Below are 12,674 nucleotides of genomic sequence, written 5' to 3'. Positions count from 1 at the left end.
AAAGCTGTTCACAACACCTCAAAAAGAGTCGGGCCGATACCTGAGACTAAAATCTCCACCACCAACACCTGCAGCCACCACCTGCGCAGCAAGGCACGTTCCTCAGGTACCAAAACCCACCAAAAGATCAGGTGTGGTTCGGACCACTGCCCCATTGCCCAGGAGACCAACTGCCTTTGAGAGCTTCCTTGCAAGACAGTCATCGATCTTGTCAAGTCAGAGAAGGTCAGCAGTGGCAAGAACATCTAGGGTCCGCAGTGCACCATATGCCTTACCACCGCGCATTAAGGTGACTGCAAGACAGCTGTATGACTACCCACTAGGGGAGCCTATGGGTTGTGCATCATGCAGGATGATGAGGGCCATGCTGAACACCCCATTGGCGGATAATCGCAGTTCGTTTGTCAGCGATGAGGGAGACTATGTCCGGTACACCTTCCACAGAGATACCATCTTTCCGGAGAAGGAGTACCATGGCAAAATATTGTTTCGCCTAAAAAGAGACTAGTGGTGGAGTCTCCTGCAGCGTGCAAATACCATCTTAGTGCACTAGCTGCTAATCCAATTGATTTGATTTTCCGGTTTTGACCTTGGCTTGAATTTTGGACTATGCTTTTTGACTGCCGCCTGCCCTGACCTCTGCCTGTTTATGGACAATGCTTGTATGCTGCCTGCCCTGACCCCGGACTGTTTATGGACTATGCTTGTTTGCTGCCTGCCCTGACCTCGGCCTGTTTATGGACTATGCTTGTTTGCTGCCTGCCCTGACCTCGGCCTGTTTATGGACTATGCTTGTTTGCTGCCTGCCCTGACCTCGGCCTGTTTATGGACTATGCTTGTTTGCTGCCTGCCCTGACCTCGGCCTGTTTATGGACTATTCTTATTTGCTGTCTGCCCTGACCCTGGCCATGTATTGACTATGTTTGCTTCCGGCTTCACAAGTGCCACAGCTGTGCTGCTTATCAGTCCACTCTCCGCAAAATATATTTAGTGCCCACCTGCTTTCTAGGCTGAGCACCCTGGCTACTTACGGGCAGTCTGGCCTATATCCAGAGTGCTAACCATTACACTATTGGAACCTTCTTTAGGTTGTGACCCCTAGACGAGGCTAGGGGTCCCAAACCACAAATCACCACTGCCTGGGGTCCCCTTTTTATGCCACGTTTACTCCTAGAACACGGGTACCTTCAGTGCCCTCTGCTTTAAAGGCCAGCCCTCCCTGATTACCCTTAGTACCCTTGTGTCCATGCTGCTAGTGGATAGCCTGGGCGAGATCCAGAGTGCTAACCATTACACTTTGGAACGTGCTTTAGGTCGTGACCCCTAGACCAGACTGCAAATCCCTTACCAGGGCTCTCCACTACTGCCTGGGGTCCCCATTTTTATATCCCCTGAGTATCCGCCTATTACACGGGTAACTGTGCCCCCCCCCCCTTGTTACTAGGCTGGCACGCACTAAGCATGCTCAGTTCCACACATCCTGACTGCTGATGGACAGTCTGGCCTAGATCCAGAGTGCTAACCATTACACTATTGGAACCTTCTTTAGGTCGTGACCCCTAGACAAGGCTAGGGGTCCCAAACCACAAATCACCACTGCCTGGGGTCCCCTTTTTATGCCCCGTTTACTCCTAGAACACGGGTACCTTGAGTGCCCCCTGCTTTAAGGGCCAGCCCTCCTGATTACCCTTAGTACCCTTGTGTCCATGCTGCTAGTGTATAGCCTGGCCGAGATCCAGAGTGCTAACCATTACACTATGGAACGTGCTTTAGGTCGTGACCCCTAGACCAGACTGCAAATCCCTCACCAGGGCTCTCCACTGCTGCCTGGGGTCCCCATTTTATATCCCCTGAGAATCCTCCTAGTACACGGGTAACTGTGCCCCCCCTTGTTTCTAGGCTGGCACGCACTGAGCATGCTCAGTTCCACACATCCTGACTGCTGATGGACAGTCTGGCCTAGATCTAGAGTGCTAAACTAGTCATAACACTTTAATGTCTCTTCCGCTGATCAATGACAGATGGAAATGTCCTATATTGGTGAACTGACTCTTAAAGGGCCCATGCCTATCCCTGGGACAACTTACTCTAGTAATTGACTCTTCTCTGGGCCTCAGTACTAAGATAACTACATCTAAAAAGATAGACGAGGCATCCTTTCCCTCTCACAGTATTCCAGCTGATGGAGTAGACTTGTTTATCCCTGAATCCTCTGCTGACTGAGGAGTTCATGAAGCATCTGTTAAGGAGGCAACTAGGAGAATGTAATAGAAATTGTCCACTCTCTAAAAAAGGAATTGCTCCAATCAGGAGACCATTGCCAAATCACAGAATGAACTGATGAATAAAAATGAGGAAATGGAGAAAAACAATTCTGGACATAGAGACCGATCCCTTCTCAACCACAATTGACTTTGAGGAATCCTGGATTTGGTCTCTAAGTCCCCGACTTCATGAGATTTCTGCCTCCAGATGTCTCTACCGTAGAAAAAACACTGGCCCCAAAGCTGAAAAATCTTCCCCCAGAGTTGGACGACTTTTTATCATCTCATCATCACATCGAGATCATTGCCTACAAATGGAGATTCCCATCAAACTAGTAATATCCAAAAACCTCCATCATTATGTCTTCACAACACGGCCCGCAGCTCTGAAAGTCTGAGAGAAATGGAAACTCCTGTCCCATCACCACCGAGAACCTCCGTCACCACCAACATAAGAGAAGAATCCCGGAAACTCAATCATGAATGGACTGTAGCTGGACGGGGATGGTAAGTCTAAATACTCACTGTTTCCCTGATGATAATTTAGTATGTGCTAATACTTGTTACATGACGTCTCTTCAGGATTCTGTAGTCTGAATACATGTTCACACCACCACTCTCATTGTTTTACCTTCACCTTTTAGGCTGTGTTCACACGGTGCAGTCATGTCACATGTTTTTGCCAAGATTCCATGGCAAAAATGCAGCTTCTTTGCAAAACCGCTGTGTTCTTGTTGAGTAGTGAAAATCGCTGCAAAAACCATGATATGACTGCAATGTGTGAACACAGCCTTAACTATACACTTGATGTGATGCTTCATTGAAAGTTAGACCCTGTTCACATTACGTTATAGCCTTCCGGAGGACTTCTGCAGTGTACCTGTGACGGAAGTCTGCAATGTATCGCACTGTTTAGGTATACAGTGGCAAATGGTGGCCAAACCCCACGGCAGAAGCGCTACCTGGAGCCGGAGCTAATAATGAGAATGATAAGTGACGTCACACAAGAGGACAACTCAAAACTTAGATTTAAAGGCCATATTTTAATTTGAGGAGGAAATGTTCATTAATTATCAACTAGTGAAGATTTTTATCTTTAGCCCCTTAGTGAGCACCAATGCGCCTGTTCATGGCAGCCGAGTCTAAGTCCTGCGCGGGGGTCCTGCAGGCGGGAGCGGGTACTCAGCGGTCATTAGACAACGGTAGCAACCAAAGTTTGCAGTCAATAGCGACCGCGACATTTAACTTGTTTACAGGGGGAGGAGCTCCCTCTCTCGCCCATCGGCGGCCCGCAAATGCAATCGCCGGCCTCCGATGGGGTGTCATGGCAGCCGTGGGCCGAATAAAGGCCCCTAGGCCTGCCCTGGCTATATACCTATTAGGATGTGCCAGATTTACACTGACAGGAAATAATTCTTTGGTGGACTAAGTTACCAAAGCATCAGAGCGTAAAAATGATTAATAAAGATTACAGTTGAAAAATATAAAAAAAAAAAATTCCCATAAAAATGTGGTTTTGTTCAGTAAAAGTGTAAAAAATTAATAAAAGTGCACATATATGGTATCGCCGCGACCGCAAAGACCCAAATAATAAAGTTAACATGTAATTTAAACCGCTCTGTCACCAGTTTATAAGTGCCCTATCTCCTACCTAATCCTAAACAAATGCTAATTTGTTCTTAATGCCCAACTGGGCGTTTTTTTTTTTACTTTTGACCAAGTGGGCATTGTAAAGAGAAGTGTATGACACTGACCAATCAGCATCATACACTTCTCTTCATTCATATCCAGCTATACTCCCAGCACAGCGTGATCTCGCGAGATCACGCTGTGCCGTCACTCCCACAGTAACTTTACCGGAGTGGAGGCGATGTCTTTTCATTCTCCCGACATGCCGGTAAAATTACTGTGAGAGTAAGTGACGGCACAGCGTGATCTCGCGAGATCACGCTGTTCTGTGAATATAGCTGGACATGTATGAAGAGAAGTGTATGATGCTGATTGGTCAGCGTCATACACTTCTCTTTACAACGCCCACTTGGTCAAAAGTAAAAAAAAATGCCCAGTTTGCCATTTAGAACAAATTAGCATAAAACGAAAAATCGTCATAAGTAACTTCTAGGGGTATGACAATATAAGTTTCTCCCAGATGGGATTTGAAGTTGCTGACAATATACTTACCCATGATATTCCTCTTTGTCATCTTGGTAACTGCTATTCCAGACATTTTCTGACTCATTTTCTGTTATGGTGACATCATGTACGCTTGGGGGGAAAAAACCCCACTATAAATCTCAGGATTGTTCCAAACATAAGAAATGTAAATTGTGTATATTATTTAAGGGCCCAGTTTCTCTTCTGCAGGACATTATTACCGTCTTAGCCATTATAACTGTTGGGGTCACTATCTGGCACTATTGTTTTTAGGGGCAGTATTGAGTTGTGTCTGGAAGAAGTCCTCATGACGATTTAGGATGGATAGAGAAGAAAACAAAGAGAACGACTCCAATCATAGAAGACGTCACCAGTGAGTCCAAATCTTTCCCACTAATGTGTCTAAAAAATTGCCTCTAAATAGAATTGTTCTTATGATGTTTCATTGAATCTGTAGACCTTGTGAGGCCGGGTTCCTATGTAGCGTAAACGCTGCGGAATTTCCAAATGAAATTCTGTGTGGAAATTCCACAGTATTTACAGGAGCCGAAAAGTGAATGAGATTTGAACAAATCTCATGCACCCGCTGTAGAAAAAATCTGCAGCGAAAACCTTTCATAAATTGACCTGCAGTGTGAAGTTTAAATCATGTCAATTAATGCTGCAGATTCGTTGCTCTTTTGTTGCGGGTTTTCCCCATTGAATACAATGGGGATGTTAAATCCGCAGCGAATAGCAAGTGCTGTTAATTTTGCGGTGGAACCGCTGCAATTCCGCCGCTAAAAAAATCACTAATTAAATAAAAAGAAACCTTTTTTCAAAAAAATTTAATAAAAAAGCTAATACTTGTCATAGCGACGCATTCTTCTGTTTTCCGTCTAGCTCGGTCTCCTGGGATGACTTTTCATCACATGTGACTGCTGCAGCCAATGACAGGCTGCGGCAGTCACATGGGCCGCAGCATCATCCCCGGAGGCCGGACTGGTCAGCGGTAAGTATACAATTTATTATTTTTCTTGTAGCGGAGATTGCACCCGAAAAACTGCACCACAATTTGGTGCAGTTTTCTGGGTGGAATTCCCTGCGGGTTTTAGGTCGGATACGCTGTATACTTTTACACAGCATATTCTGACCCGTGGGAACATAGTCTAAGATAATTAGGAGGGGGCACTCATGAAGCCCTTGCACTGGGCCCACCAATGTGTTAAAATGGCCGTGTACTAGAGGGGGTTCCTGACAAGAGATGCTCCACTATGACATCCGTATACCCTAATAGTACATATAGAAAAGGGATGTCTAACTGATACAACCACATTAAATCACTATCCATAAGGCCCCTATAGATTGCAGACACAGATCTTTTTTGTGGGTCCCCCCAGTTCATCCCTTCAGGAGCCGTTTAGTGGGTGTAATATTATGGTCCCCATAAATTGACTTTCATGGACTGTATATTATTTTTGTATTGACTTGGTGGGAATATTTACATTCAGATAATTTTATTTAGTAAAATGTAATATTGCAGAATTCAGTCAGATTTGGGTTTTCATTGAACGCTGAGATTGTAATGTAAGTCACAGCGACTCCACATAAATCTCATTGTATTTCAATATCTTTCCAGGCGCAGAAATCCCGGTCTCTGCCCATTGTGCCCCTTATGTTTTATATACCAGTGATTTACACATTTTATCACCATCCATCTCAGGTAATGACAGAAAGCAGCGGAGGGATCAGGAGATCAATGTGTAAAGGATGTGATGTTCTCCCAGAGATAGTGGATCCCGGGGATCAGGAGATCAATGTGTAAAGGATGTGATGTTCCCCCAGAGATAGTGGATCCCGGGGATCAGGAGATCAATGTGTAAAGGATGTGATGTTCCCCCAGAGTTAGTGGATCCCGGGGATCAGGAGATCAATGTGTAAAGGATGTGATGTTCCCCAGAGTTAGTGGATCCCGGGGATCAGGAGATCAATGTGTAAAGGATGTGATGTTCCCCAGACTTAGTGGATCCCGGGGATCAGGAGATCAATGTGTAAAGGATGTGATGTTCTCCCAGAGGTAGTGGATCCCGGGGATCAGGAGATCAATGTGTAAAGGATGTGATGTTCTCCAGAGTTAGTGGATCCCGGGGATCAGGAGATCAATGTGTAAAGGATGTGATGTTCTCCCAGAGGTAGTGGATCCCGGGGATCAGGAGATCAATGTGTAAAGGATGTGATGTTCTCCAGAGTTAGTGGATCCCGGGGATCAGGAGATCAATGTGTAAAGGATGTGATGTTCTCCCAGAGATAGTGGATCCCGGGGATCAGGAGATCAATGTGTAAAGGATGTGATGTTCTCCCAGAGATAGTGGATCCCGGGGATCAGGAGATTAATGTGTAAATGATGTGATGTTCTCCCAGAGTTAGTGGATCCCGGGGATCAGGAGATCAATGTGTAAAGGATGTGATGTTCTCCCAGAGGTAGTGGATCCCGGGGATCAGCAGCCAAACAAGTCACAATACAATGCAGAACATATAGAGATTATATATATATTGTTTGTCTTTAAAAAGAACGTCAGCATGGGGGGGGGGGGGGTTTAATTGTCACAAATTATTTCTTTGTTATTATCTAATAATAAATTCTATATTCAGTTTATAGAGAAAAATACATCAAACAGTGAATTTAACCGACATCGCTGGACTTGATGAACGCCGGATTATCAACTGTCTGGATTATTGGACAGATATTGTATATACACCGATCAGCCATAACATTATAACCACTGACCGGTAAATGGAATAACATTAATGATCTGGTTACAATGGCGTCTGACAAGGGGGGGATATAGGGCTCTTCCACACGCTGCGGAATTGACACGTTTTTTTTCCGGACGGAATTTCGGACGGAATAAACGCAGCAGAATACAGTAGCAGCAAAGAGGATGGGATCTAACAAATCTCCTCCACACGCTGCAGAAATATTCCGAGCAGAATTTGGCCTGCGGTGCGTATTTTTTGGACCGTCGCATGTCAATTCCTGCTGCGGAAAGTGTCCAGAATTGCTGCGTTTTTCAGAGGAGACGTCTCCATCTCCCAACATTGTGAAAAACGCAGCAAATTACGCACCATTTTCTGCCTAATAAAACTCAGGAAATGGTGCGTTTTTGCCACAGCGGAATGTCTGCCTTTTTCAGCTCGAATTTCTGCAGCAATTCCGTTGTGTGTGAACAAGCCCTTATTATGCAGTAAGTGAACAGTCAGTTCTTGGAGTTGATGTCTGGGATGCAGGAAAAATGGGCAAGTGTAAGAATCTGAGCCACATTGACAAGGGACAAATTGTGATGTCTGGACCACACACACACGCACACACACGCACGCACGCACACAAACGCACACACACACACACACGCACACACAAACACACAAACGCACACACACACACACGCACGCACGCACACACACACACACACACGTGCTATAGGTATAAACTGCTTTAAAAAGGACTTCTCAGTAGATAATTGTATTCCCCATAAAATAACAATTCTGGAGAATCTTTTCTTAGAACTCTACATTGCGTCGTTCCTCTGTTATTCCTCCTGGTAATGTATGAATAAATCAACAACTGGCAGTTATCATTCCCCGTGTCATAGGGGCGTGTTTCTACAGAAACTGAAACTGTCCAATCAGTGCTGAAAATATCAGGCAGTGCAGAGCCACACCCTATTGACAAGGAGAATGGTAACACCTAGTTGTCAATTTATTCATACATTTTCAGGAGGAATAACAGAGGAACGACACAACGCAGAGTTGTAAGAAAAGATTCTGCAGAATTGTTATTTCTTGTGAAATTCTAGTATCCACTGATGAGTCCTTTTTAATGCAGTTTTCACTACGGGAAACAGGTTCAGGAGCAGTTTATTGGTTGGCGGCCAATGGATTTTCACGCTGAAGTTTCAGATCTTATTTCCCATTTTCCAGGCTGCGGGGGGTAGAGAGCAGCGGCGTGTCGCCTTTTCCTGGTAACATTGCCTCCAAATCTAACTGAAAATCTCCTTTTCACAGCACAAGGATTTGGGAACCGAACTCTGAGCTCATTATTCATGCGGCTGCGGCAAAACTGACAAGACGATATAATATCATTCTCTCCGGCCCATGAGGAGCTGAAGACATGAAGTGACATGAAGTTGTGTTATTCTTGGGGGAGTCACACGGCTGATCCACGCAGAACCCCTATAGTGAGGTGAACATTTCCAGCTGATGTCATTATAGAATTAGAAAAACTCCATCTTCTGATATTTCACAATGGGAATTACTACATAGGGCCGGATTCACACCAACGTGGGGGAACTCGGACCTGAAAAACGTGACGAATATCACATCCGAGGTGCCCCCGTGCGAGTTCCGTTTTCACAGATCCCCGAGACTTGAGTCTATTGAGGGATCTGTGAAAACGGAAGAGAATAGGACATGTTCTATTTTTTATCGGATCCCTTCACACGGTTGTTATAACGGCCGTCACATGGACGTTCTCTACAATCATCTGAATTCAGCCTTAGAAGAATCAAAGATCAGTCTATGTGAAGAGCAATAGTGAGAACTGGAGCTTTATATGAAGAACATGACATTTATCTATAAAGTGCAGCTAAACGTCTGACAAACTTCTGACCGGTCATAGAGAGATGTCAGAAGTCTGGATTGGTGGGTTCGAGCACTGAGACCCCCACCAATCTCTAGAATGAAGCAGGTGAAGGTCTCGTGTGATCGCTCAGCTGCTTCCTGTCTGTTCGGCTTTTTCCGGAAAGCCGATGTAGCGGAGGACGGGCTCATAGACTTTCTATTGACTCCGCACAGATACATTTATTTCCGGAAATACCAGAACAGACAGGAACGGCTGAGCATCACACGAGACCTTCAGCTGCTTCATTCTAGAGATTGGTGGGGGTCTCAGTGCTCGGACCCCCACCAATACAAACTTCTGACCCGTCACTATGAGATGTCAGAAGATTGTCAATCGCTCCGTTATATAATAGTAATACCACTATACATTGCCTAGATAGTAGTGCCATACAGAGCGCACCGAGTACCCCAACACAGTGCCTAAATAATACTGCCATACATTGCTCACATAACAATGTCATCCAGTATACGCAGAATACTACTATACAGTGCCATATAGTTCATGAAAAAGACTGCCATGCAATGCCAGGCCTCTGTGGTGTGTGCCATGCTGGCACTGGTCCAGATAGCAAGACTCATTGTGTCTGGAAGTTACATATGGAAGTATAGTATGTACCCCAGACCCCTGTGGTGCCCCCCATACTTCCATACATCACTTCCAGAAGAAAGTAGTCTTGCTGTCCTGAAAGTGCCAGCATGGAAGTATGGCATGTACCACATAGGCCTAGGGTGAGGGCCATTCTTCCATATGTCACTTTCTACTATTATTATTGGGTTTATGATTTCCTTTTCCATTCTAGAACCGTTGACAGTCGGGATGATCCACAGGAGGATTCTGATAAAACCCAAATTGAGGCACCAGTATAGAAATCATCTGATAGTAGCACCAGCACCGCCCAGCAACAAACCCCTGAAGAGGTCAACATTCTGGCAACATCGTGAGTGGCTGCAGACACGTGGCCAAGTCGGCCTGCACCGCGGTGTAGTATGGGGCGTGGCAACCCGGCGCCCACAACCAATCCATGATTAACACCAGTGTGCCAACTATCTGACCCGAAGAAGCAACAAATGTCCAGGGGCCGTCATCCTTCACAGTCTCGCGCCCCATCTACGACATGTGCCAGAAGACCGACAGCTGCACTGGTAGAACATGCTGATTGCAGGGGTGGAGATCTTTGTTGGTGCAAACGACCCGTGGGACCTGTATCAGCATGTGGGGCAGCACAGATGGCGGGTGGTGTGTCCTTCTACCCCGACACATTACACAGCTGGACCACCACAACACCCTGACCATTACCAGCCGTATAACAGTCCTCCAACCCTGTCTCAGCAGGACGGGGACTATCAATCTGAATACCACGGCCCCCCACCCACTGGCCAATCACACAGTGGCCCATACCCACCAGCTCAGACTGGACCTGGACATGCAGAGTGCAGCTCAGGACCCCCAGCAGCGTCGACCTCTCTGAGTGCTGAACTGTTTGACATGTGATCTTCTTTCCTCATGTGATTGTTCTGCTCAGGTCTGGGCTGTTGTAAATGTCATTTTTGCCCCATGTCGGTGATACTTGTTTATTTTGTTTATTGAATATAAATGTTCTTAAAACAAGAATGTCTGCTGTCATATATAAGGGACTTGTTTTGGATTGTGGTGTGGTTGGGGGATTATGTCCCGGTATTAGAAATTGATAAATTATCCTCAGAAAAGACACTCAATATCCGATCGATGTTGGAACCGCACAACACCGCCAGATCGCTGTTCAATTGTCCCGGTGCCGGAGCTACAACGAAGCAGCTGATCTGCGGCGCTGCCGGGTGTTTCACCAACACTGATCTGATATTGAGGGCGAGTAAAGTTCATCAATAGCGAAATTTCCTGCAACCACAGGGTCGGTGGGTTGCCTATAAGGGCTTGTCCTTATCTGCGTTGGGGGCTTCACCCGGGGCCTCCGTCGCAGATTCCGTGAGAAGCAGTGGAGAGAAAAGTCCTGCTAGTACTATACGTTTGGACTATTTTTTTTACTTCAGATATTACTTTTCATGACCTGCCTAAGTAGAGTCGTGTGTTAACGAACCTTCCTTTACCCCATCCTATCCCCCCACCCCCACCTTTAGGAAAGACACGTGACACCGAGGTTGGATGTGAAATGGCCACAGCAGCCGTTTATTAATTTTACAGTTTTATAAAAACAATTTAAATCCGAAACCTTCGGATAACTAGTTAGGAATCCACCAGAGAATTCCTTCTAATAATTCACATGACCCAACATGGGTCAGAAACGTAAATAACAATTTAACGTTAACATTAACCCGAGCAGAGGAAGTCCTTGAAGCCCTTTCAGATATTCCTTTTTTAAGAACACACCGAGTTAGCCATCTGCAAACCACTAATTACCTCCAGCCGTAAACCAGCTCGGAAGCACCGTTCACCTCTGCAGATGGCTCCAACCACTAGAAGTCCACTTCAAGGGGATAACACCCGATGAAGCCCTCAAGTGATATACCGACCACTAGAAGTCCACTTCAAAGGGATAACACCCGATGAAGCCTTCAAGTGATATACCTTCTACCAGAAGACCACTTCAAAGGGATAACACCCGATGAAGTCTTCAACCATGTACCTTTTTTGGGGGACGCATACCCCCGATGCGACCCCCCCACCATTTTGTACTGACTGGCCTCAAGGACTCCCCCCGCCACAGCGAAACAGGCCTTGACCACCTTAAGCCTGTGAGTTCCTCCACACCACCACCGCCCTTTCTATGCCTTCTGCTATCGCCAAGCTCCAAAGATCAATGCCAACCTCGGTCAGATGAACCCCGTCACTCCTCCAGAAATTCCCCACTCCTGACTCCAAATCCCTATGCCTCACGCAAATGCCCCCGTTTTTTGCGACAAAACGGGACACCGCCCGATTTAATGCGAGCCTTATTGACTCTCTCCACAGATCTAGCTAACCGCCAATGCTTTCTTGGGACTATGTCCGACCACACTATCACCAACTTGGGATAAGATACCCACAAACACAACATATCATGTTTGATATCCCGCACCAACTCACGAAAGGGGCGGACTCCTAAGTCATTCCCACCCACGTGCAACACTAAGACCTCCGGAACCCTATCAAGCCGAGCATATGTCTGGAATTCCGCCAACACCCTGCTCCACGACATACCTCTAAAACCCAGCCAATGCACAACCGCATCCTGTCGCGGAATGCGCAACTGGCGACCATCCGGGCGGACGTCCGCCCTCAAAGCCCCCCAGTGCACGTAAGAATGACCCATCAACCACACCAAACACGGAGGCGAATCTGAAACGGAAAAAACAATTAGGCACCACCATATAACATTTTTAAAGCGTTAACAACAAAATTAATAACATATGGGGGCGGACATAGGACTTAAACCTGTTGGACTCCCAACGACCAATACGCCTCACCCCCTCATCATCCAACCCCCAGCGCCCCGCTTCTGTTGCTGCGCCAATCCTGAAGGAATGAGATGAATATGAGCCTGCCGCGACACCAACCGCCGTCAAACATTTTTTAAATACAGCTCCAAACTGAAACCTGGACAAAAACGACCCGTCCACATGACG

At 46.2% G+C, this 12,674-nt stretch overlaps 1 long non-coding RNA gene across 6 annotated transcripts in view; it reads left to right on the top strand.

Moving 5' to 3' along the window:
• Positions 1-10,656, top strand: part of LOC142719681 (uncharacterized) — a 255,217-nt gene extending 244,561 nt beyond the window's left edge. For all 6 annotated transcript variants that reach the window (XR_012872889.1, XR_012872906.1, XR_012872884.1 and 3 more), the window contains 5 exons: positions 4,692-4,791; positions 6,037-6,120; positions 7,050-7,187; positions 8,460-8,637; positions 9,875-10,656. This is a non-coding gene — a long non-coding RNA (uncharacterized LOC142719681). The remainder of the gene's footprint in view (positions 1-4,691; positions 4,792-6,036; positions 6,121-7,049; positions 7,188-8,459; positions 8,638-9,874) is intronic.
• The last annotated feature ends 2,018 nt before the right edge of the window (positions 10,657-12,674 follow it).

Source organism: Rhinoderma darwinii, chromosome 1, assembly GCF_050947455.1.
Source record: "Rhinoderma darwinii isolate aRhiDar2 chromosome 1, aRhiDar2.hap1, whole genome shotgun sequence".
Classification (NCBI taxonomy): Eukaryota; Metazoa; Chordata; class Amphibia; order Anura; family Rhinodermatidae; genus Rhinoderma; species Rhinoderma darwinii.
Note: the sequence above shows the minus strand (reverse complement) of the source record. Positions and strands in the feature narration are given on the sequence as shown.